Here is a 9,313-nt window from a genome sequence, read left to right on the forward strand (position 1 = left end):
GCATTGTGTCCCTGTGAGTCAAATGGAGGGATGTCTTTACAGAAAAGCTGAAAATTCCTCTGCAGATTCTTCTGGATTAAAAGTCTTCTACAAAAAATAATATTTACGGAATATTATTCCAGCTACCATTTATGGAATGTGTACTCCTTGTCAAGCACTGTATATGTAAGGTTGCATTTGATCCTCATGATAGCTCCCTAGAGATGGCTGTTATCTTTGTTCTACAGATGAAAACAAATATCTCATTGGATATCTGCCCAGGCTCCCAAAATAAGGAAGGGGCAGAATCAGAGCCCAAATGAGTGGCTGAGCTAACATGCATGTGCTTCCTCACTTCATTACACTGTCCCCACAGAGGAACCATGAAGGGTATCTGGGTCTCTTGGCACTGTCTAGAGAGAGGATTTCAAGATAGTTGTTTTACACTAGAAATTTCCCCCATTAGAGCATGGAGTCAGCTTTCAGATTGAGAATTCCCTTCATCTTTGTCTTCTTATCAAGCCCTCTGACAAGAAGAGTGGTGTGGACCCCACCTCTTCCTCCCACCTGGGCAACCAGCTGCCCACAGGAAACATACATTCTTCTCTGCTGCTCAGTGCCATAAGCTTCACATGGAGAGGGCTGCAGGTTATACCTGGAGAGCGAAGGCATCCAGAGGGCGACATAGGTCATCCCTGACTGTGCTCCCCGTCACAAGAACAACAACTCTTCGTGAACAAGACAGCACTAAGGGAATCCTAGAACATGGGGGTGAGGCTGAAGCACCCTCCTCCACCACAGAGACCAAGAGATACTGCATTAGAAGGATAAGAGAAGCAGTTACACATGACTGCACTGCCTGTCTCTCGGGCCAGCCCAGCACCCTGCTGAGAAGTCTCCCTGGTGCCTTTGATTCCTCCAATGGGAAAAGAGCACAGGGGTTTCAACCCTCTCTCCCAACACTGCGGGTCACTTTGTGGGAGCCCCTACTCTGGTCTACCCCTTGCGGACTGCAGGGGAATCACTGGGAATCTGAAACTATGATAGAGAAGGGGGAGGGGACTCACAACAACCAGCACTTGGATCTTGGCAGATGGAGCTCATTATCAACCAGCAACTTTGATCACCTGTAGACCCAAGTTGGTGGTCCACTCTGACCAGGGAACCCACTGGGAGGCAGATCTGCCTGCCTCTAAGTCCTCAAATGAGGAATTTTACCATTCGTACAGTCTGGTTTGCCTACACCCATGAAAAAAACCGAGTCATAGCCCCACTCACTGGGGAGAGTGTTGCCTGACCCCATCTGGCCAGAGGGGTTGGTAAGAGCACCTAGGACCTGGGTAGCCCAGCACTGCTCTAGCTGAGAGGTGAGTGGGAGCCAACTGCCCACAGAGCAAAGCCAATACAGGGAGTTCTTCCACTACGCCCAGGCAGAGGATTCATTCATAGCCAAGGCTGAGGGTGGCTCAACCCCTCGCAACCAGAAAGCCTGCTTGGAAAAAACTGGAGAGGCCTGGAGTGGCCCCTCTCTCTTCCGCCAGACAAGGGAATGGAAACACAGCAGCCCTACCTGCTGTAGAAGGTGTTTCCTGGTCCCATCTGTCAAGAAGGGCTGGTGAGAACACCTGGAGCCTGCATAACCCAGCAAAGTTTGCGCTAAGGGACTGGGAGGCATAGCCAATAATGTGCAGAGCAGAGCCAGTGGCCCTTTTTGGCCAGGGAACTTGGGGCATGGGTTGGCTTAAGGCAACAAATAAAGAGTTTTACCAGTTTTAGAGCTGCTATTCCAACGCTCCTGGGCAGGGAAACAAATTCATAGCCCCACTCATTGCTGAATACCACTCATTGCCTTCAGCCTGCCTAACCAGGAACCTAACTAGAGCACATGGGATGCAGTGTAGCCCATCCAACAGGCCTGTTTACACTGACACTTGAACAGAGAGCATAGCTCATGGCTTTCCCTGTCTGCAGGACAAAACTGGTGACCTAACCTGACCAGGGAATTAAGTGTACATTCTTGCCTGACATGGGTCTCCAAACAATGTGTGTTAGAGGCCCTGGGCCCCATCCTACTGCCCTGCCATAGCAAGGAAGCTAATTTATAGCCCTATCTACTACTGAATATAGTAGTCAGTCCCAACGATCTAGAAAGCCTGACCAGAGAATCCAGGCAAACATGGAGCCCATTCTATAACCTCACTTGAGAACCAAGCCAGCAGTACTCAACTAATAGGTCCCCATCCCCAGTCAAAGAGCTTGAACAGTTGCCTTGCCCCCAAATAAACCATAATAGCAGGTCCCACCTGCCCAAGAATATTACCAGCAGACACACCCACAACCCAAACTGAGCTGACTAGTGAAAATCTGTCTCTGTCAATGCAAACCTCTAATGTCTAATTACTCAAATGTGCAGATAATGACATAAGGATTCAAGGGTCACAAAAAATCATGTAAACATGACATCAAAGGAAACAAGTAAAGCTCTAACAACTGATGCTAAAGAAATGGAGATCTATGAACTTTCAAAGAATTCAGAATAATCCTTTTTTTGTTTGTTTCTTGTTTTTTTTAACATCTTTATTGGAGTATAATTGCTTTACAATGGTGTGTTAGTTTCTGCTTTATAACAAAGTGAATCAGTTATACATATGTTCCCATATCTCTTTCCTCTTGCGTCTCCCTCCCTCCCGCCCCCCCATCCCACCTCTCTAGGTGGTCACAAAGCACTGAGCTGATCTCCCTGTGCTATGCGGCTGCTTCCCACTAGCTATCTATTTTATGTTTGGTAGTGTATATATGTCCATGCCACTCTCTCACTTTGTCACAGATTACCCTTCCCCCTCCCCATATCCTCAAGTCCATTCTCTAGTAGGTCTGTGTCTTTATTCCTGTCTTATCCCTAGGTTCTTCATGACCTTTTTTATTTTTTGCAAACTATAAGAACATGCAGACAGACAACTAAGCAAAATAAGAAAAAAAATGCATGAACAAAACAAGAAGCTGGGCAAAGAAGTAGAAACCATTAAAAAAAAAAAAAAACCCAACAGAAACCCTACAGTTGAAAAATATAATAACTAAACTGAAGAATACAATAAAAAGTTTAAAAAGCAAACTTGAAAATGCAGAACTAGTGAAATAGAGGACAAGGAATTTGAAATTACCTTATCAGAGGAACAAAAAGAAAAATAAAAAAGATGAAGAAAGCCTAAAGGACATATAGGACACAACTGAAAAAACAATATTCACATTATGGGATTTCCAGAAGGTTAAAAGGACAGAACGTATATTTAAAGTAATAACAGCTGAAAACTTCCCAAACCTAGAACCAGAAGCTGGAAGCCTCAGCATGAGATAAGTCCTGAAAACCAATTGGACTGGAGGTCAGTGACACCTACCAGACCACCCACAGTAGTTAGTCTGCCACAAGAGAAGGACCCCTGTAGCCCACATAGGGGATATCCCTAGAGCATATACCTCTGGTGACCAGAGGGGAGTGTGCAACTGGTATGTAGCCTACCAGCTACATACATCCTTTTTATAGGATGTCTCCTATGAAAGGCCACTTCTCCGAGGTCAGGAAATGTAAACCTACCAGATACATAGAAATAAAAACAGCAATTAGGCAAAATGAGGTAACAGAGGAACATGTTTCAAACGAAGGAACAAGATAAAACCCTAGAACAATAACTAAGTGAAGTGGAAATAGGCAATCTACTCAATAGAGAGTTCAAGGTAATGATCATAAAAGATCAAAGAGCTTGAGAGAAGAATGGATGAACAGAGTGAGAAGTTAGAAGTTTTTAAACAGAGTTAGAAAATATAAAGAAGAACCAAACAGAGATGAATAATACAATAACTGAAATGAGAAGTACACTAGAAGGAATCCACAGTAGATTAAATGATACAGAGGAATGGATCAGTGAGCTGGAAGAGGGAGTAATGGAAATCACTGAAGCCAAACAGAAAAAAGAAAAAAGAATAAAAAGAAATGAGGACAGCTTAAGAGACCTTTGGGACAACATCAAGCGTACTAACACTTGCGTTGTAGGGGTCCCAGAAAGAAAAAAGAGAGGCGCAGAGAATATATTTGAAGATGTAATAGCTGAAAACTTCCCTAACCTAGGGAAGGAAATAGGCATTCAGGTCCAGAAAGCAGAGAGAGTCCCAAACAGAATCAAGCCAAAGAGGAACATACAAAGACACATTGTCAAAAATTGTAAAAAATTAAAGATAAAGACAGACTATTAACAGCAGCAGGGAAAAGTAACCAAGTTATATATAAGGGAACTCCCATAAGGCTATCAGATGACTTTTCATCACAAACTCAGTACTCCAGAAGGGAGTGGCATGATATATTTAAAGTAATGAAAAGGAAAAACCTACAACCAAGAATACTCTACCCAGCCAGACTTTAAGACTTGAAGGAGAGATCAAAGTTTTACAGGCAAGATAAAGCTAAAAGAGTTTATCACTACTAAATCAGCTTTATAAGAAATATTAAAGGGACTTCTCTAGGCAAAAAAAAAAGGACACAACTAGAAACATGAAAATTACAAAGGAAAAAGCCCATTGGCAAAGGCAAATATACAGTAAAAGGTTATAAATTAACCACATACAAATCTAGTAGGAAAGTTAAGAGACAAAAGCAGTAAACATCATCTACACATCTGCAGTAAGTAGTTAAGGAATACACAAGACAAAATGATGTCGGGAATTCCCTGGTGGTCCAGTGGTTAGGACTCCGCATGTTCACTGCTGGGGCCTGGGTTCAACCCCTGGTTGGGGAACTAAGATCCCGCAAGCTGCCTGCAGCGCAGCCAAGAAAAAACCAAAACAAAACAGAAAGATGTAAAATATTATGTCAAAAACATTCATGGAGGAAGGGGAGTAAAAATGCAGGGTTGTTAAAAGGCCTTTGAAATTGAGAGATATGCAATTTAAAATAATCATGTGTGTATTAAACCTCATGGTAATCACATACCAAAAATCTATAATACAGAAAAGATAAAGGAATCCAAACATAACACTAGAGGTACCGTAGTCATCATATCACAAGGGAAGAGAACAAAAGAAGAAACAGACAAAAAAGAACAACCCCCAAACAATGAGCAAAATGGTAATAAGTACATGCTTATCAATAATTACTTTAAATGGACTAAATGCTTCAATCAAAGGAAAGAGTGGCTGAATGGATACAAAGACAAAACCCATATATGTGCTGCCTACAAGAAACTCACATCAGATCTAAAGACATACAAAGCAAAGGGATGGAAAAAGGTATTTCATGCAAATGGAAATCAAAAGAATGCTGGGGTAGCAATACTTATCAGACAAAATAGACTTTAAAACAAAGACTGTAACAAGAGACAAAGAAGGACATTACATAATGATTAAAGGATCAATACAATGAGATATAACAATTACAAGTATATATGCAGCCAACACAGGAGCACCTAAATACATAAAATATTAACAGACATAAAGGGATAAATTGGCAGTAACAATAATTGTAGGGGACTTTACCATCCCACTTACAATGGACAGATCATTCAGACCAAAAAAAGAAAAAGATCAATAAGGAAACACTGGCCTTTTATGCCACATTAGACCACGTGGATTTAATAGATCTATATAGACCATTCCAACTAAAAGCAGCTGAATGCAGTTTTTCAATTGCACATGGAACATTCTCCGGGATAAATAACATGCTAGGGCACAAAAACAAGTCTCAGTAAATTTAAGAAAACTGAAATCATATAAAGCATCTTTCCGACCACAATGCTATGAGACTAGAAATCAACTACAAGGAAAAAAAATTGCAAAAAACAAGTGGAAGCTAAACAACATGCTACTAAACAACCAATGGAGCACTGAAGAAATCAAAGGAGAAAAAAATCAAAAAATAGCTGGAGACAAATGAAATAAAAAAAAAAATCCAAAATCTGTGGGACACAGATCAGAAAAGCAGTTCTAAGAGGCAAGTTTATAGCGATACAAGCCTATATTAGGAAATAAGAAAAATCTCAAACAACCTAACCTTACATCTAAACTAACTAGAAAAAGAACAAACAAAACCCAAAGTTAGCAGGAGGAAAAAAAATCATAAAGATCAGAGCAGAAATAAATGAAACAGAGACTAAAAAACAATAAGAAAGATCAATGAAACTAAGAGTTGGTTCTTTGGTTCCTTAAAAAAATAAAAATAGAGCTACCATGTGATCCTGCAATCCCACTCCTGGGCATATATCCAGAGAAAAACATGGTTTGAAAGGATACAGGCACCCCAATGTTCATTGCAGCACTGTTTACAATAGCCAAGACAAGGAAGCAACCTAAATGTCCACTGACAGATGAATGGATAAAGAAGCTGTGGTACGTACACACAATGTAATATTACTCAGCCATTAAAAAGAATGAAATAATGCCATTTGCAGCAACATGGATGGACCTGGTGATTATCATACTAACTGAAGTAAGTCAGAGAAAGACAAATATTGCATAATATCGCTTATAAGCAGAATCTTAAAAAATGATATAAATGAACGTATTTACAAAACAGAAACAGATTTACAGACTTAGAGAACACACTTACGGTTACCAAGGGGGAAGGGTGAGGAGGAGGGTTAGACTGGGAGTTTGGGATTGCCATGTACACACTGCTATATTTAAAACAGATGACCAACAAGGACCTACTGTATAGCACAGGGAACTCTGCTCAACATTCTGTAACAACCTAAATCGGAAAAGAATTTGAAACAGAATAGAAACATGTATATATATAACTGAATCACTTTGCAGTACACCTGAAACACAACACTGTTATTCAACTATATCCAACATAAAATAAAAATTAAAAAAATAAAAATGAGTTGGTTCTTTGAAAAGCTAAACAAACCTGATAAACCTTTAGCCAAACTCATCAAGAAAAAAAGGAAGGGGCCCCAAATCAATAAAGTTAGAAATGAAAGAGGAGAAGTTATAATTGACACCACAGAAATATAAAGGAGCACAAGAGATTACTGTGAACAGCTATATGTCAATAAAATGGACAATATAGAAGAAATAGATTCGTGGAAATGTACAATCTCCCAATACTGAACCAGAAAGAAAAGGAAAAATATGAACAGACCAATTATCAGTAATAAAACTGAATCAGTAATAAAGAAGAAAAAAACTCCCAACAAACAAAAGTCCAGGACCAGATGGCTTCACAGGAGAATTCTATCAAACATTTAGAGAAGAGTTAATACCTATCCTTCTCAAACTATTCCAAAAAATTGCAGAGGAAGGAACACTTCCAAACTTTTTCTATGAGGCTAGCATCACCCTGACACCAAAACCAGACAAAGATATCACACAAAAAGAAATTTACTGTCTAATATTACTGATGAACATAGATGCAAAACTCCTCAACAAATTAACAAACTGAATCCAACAATATGTTAGAAGGATCATACAATACGATCAAATGGCATTTATCCCAAGAATGCAAGAATGGTTCAATATCTACAATCCATGTGACATATCACATAAAAAATTGAATAAAAGACTAGCCAGAGCAGCTGAAGCCCTGCAGAAACCAAACTGGCGGCTGGCAGTGGACCCTCTCTAGGGCCTAAGATGGATCTTGTACCCAATTGTTTTTTTACACCATACATATATTCGGCCACATGGCCAGAGGATGACATCTTCCAACAAGCTATCAGTCTCCTGATTATAACAAATCTCAGTGCATATAACCTTTATTTCTTCTTTGCAACACTGAGTTATTATTTTGTCTATGATCATTCATTAATGAAACACTCACAATTTTTCAAGAATCAAGTCTATCAAGAGATTATGCATTCTGTCCAGTCAATACCATGGATCAGCATCCCCAGAGTTTCACTGTTCCTGATAGAGGTTACAGCAAATTGTATGACAGCATAAAGAGTTTCCATACGGCTGGTTTTGATTCATTGCTGTTATCCTGCTCTTTCTCTTTTTCACTGACATGCTGATCTACTGGATTCACAGAGATCTTCATCATAGACTTGTATATAAGTGCTTACACAAACCTCATCACATCTGGAAGATTCTGACTCCATTTACAAGTCATGCTTTTCACCATCTGGCTGGCGTCCTTCAGAGTCTGCCTTGCCACATATACCTTTTTATTTTCCCCTTACACACGGTAGTTTATTTAGGTTTGTATGTCTTGGTCAATATCTGGACAATTTCCATTCATGATGGTGACTTTCATGTTCCCCAAATCTTAAGGCCATTTATTAGTGGCTCAGCTCATCATACAGACAACCACATGCTCTTTGACCATAACTATGGACAGTATTTCACATTGTGGGATAGAGTTGGAGGCTCCTTCAAAAATCCCTCCTCCTTTGAAGGGAATGGACCAATTAGTCATGTGAAGATGACAGAAGAAGAGAGCAAGAGCCATGCAGGAAATGGTTGTAAAAATGAAAAATTATTCAATGTAGAGTTTACAAGACTGAGTAGATTATTGCCCAATTATTAAATATTTTTGGTCAAGAAAAATAATCTACATACATACAGCCAAGAGGCATAGCAAGTGAATAGTATCATTTGAAAATCAGTATTGTGGGTATAGCTGAGTAATGATCATAATGGTAGGTCAAGGGAACATGTCGTGAATACCAAGATTTTAACCTCATGCTTGAAATAATGGACGTTGGTCTAAGGGACAAGTTGTGTCTTTCTAGCCAGCAGATCTGTAATTTGAATAGCTTGAACAATGATTTTTTAAAAGATAGAGGATAAATTATCAAGGGGACTAGGTTATGCCCTTTTGCCTTAATTCATCCATATTCATTAAGTAAAATTCATTGTGCTTAATGGTATCAAGACTAAACACCACAACAAAGAAATATTAATATAAAGATTGTTCCTTGTTTCAGGAATGACTATTCAGTATTTGTATGATAACGACTACTTGTAGTATTTTGTTCAAGTGGAAACACTGGTGTGAAAAAAATTGTTATATAATGTATTAGCAGCTCAGTGGCCTGATAAATAGCAGGTGTTATAAAATTATTGTCTTCCTACGCATAGAAAACTTATTTTCTGGAGACGCTGTCAAATATTACATTTTAATGATGAACAAATAAATTGAAATTTTAGAAAATATTAATACTCTGATGATTTAATCCAGATCTGGGATTATTTAAAGATTTTGATGGTTACTGTTTTAAACCATTATTTAATAAGTGTAAAATTATGTGACTGAATATATTTAGAAAGGGAAATTTGATGCCCAAATAATATATTTGATCCTACTGACTTTTTAATTAAATTGACGCATTTATGTTTCAAAGTT

The 9,313-nt window shown here is 39.0% G+C and overlaps 1 pseudogene across 1 annotated transcript; it reads left to right on the top strand.

Moving 5' to 3' along the window:
* Positions 1–7,599: 7,599 nt before the first annotated feature.
* Positions 7,600–8,494, top strand: LOC309824939 (lathosterol oxidase-like; annotated as a pseudogene). Its single transcript has one exon. The product of its transcript is annotated as a lathosterol oxidase-like (transcript).
* The last annotated feature ends 819 nt before the right edge of the window (positions 8,495–9,313 follow it).

This window comes from Grampus griseus, assembly GCF_964374135.1.
Source record: "Grampus griseus genome assembly, chromosome: 7".
Classification (NCBI taxonomy): domain Eukaryota; kingdom Metazoa; phylum Chordata; class Mammalia; order Artiodactyla; family Delphinidae; genus Grampus; species Grampus griseus.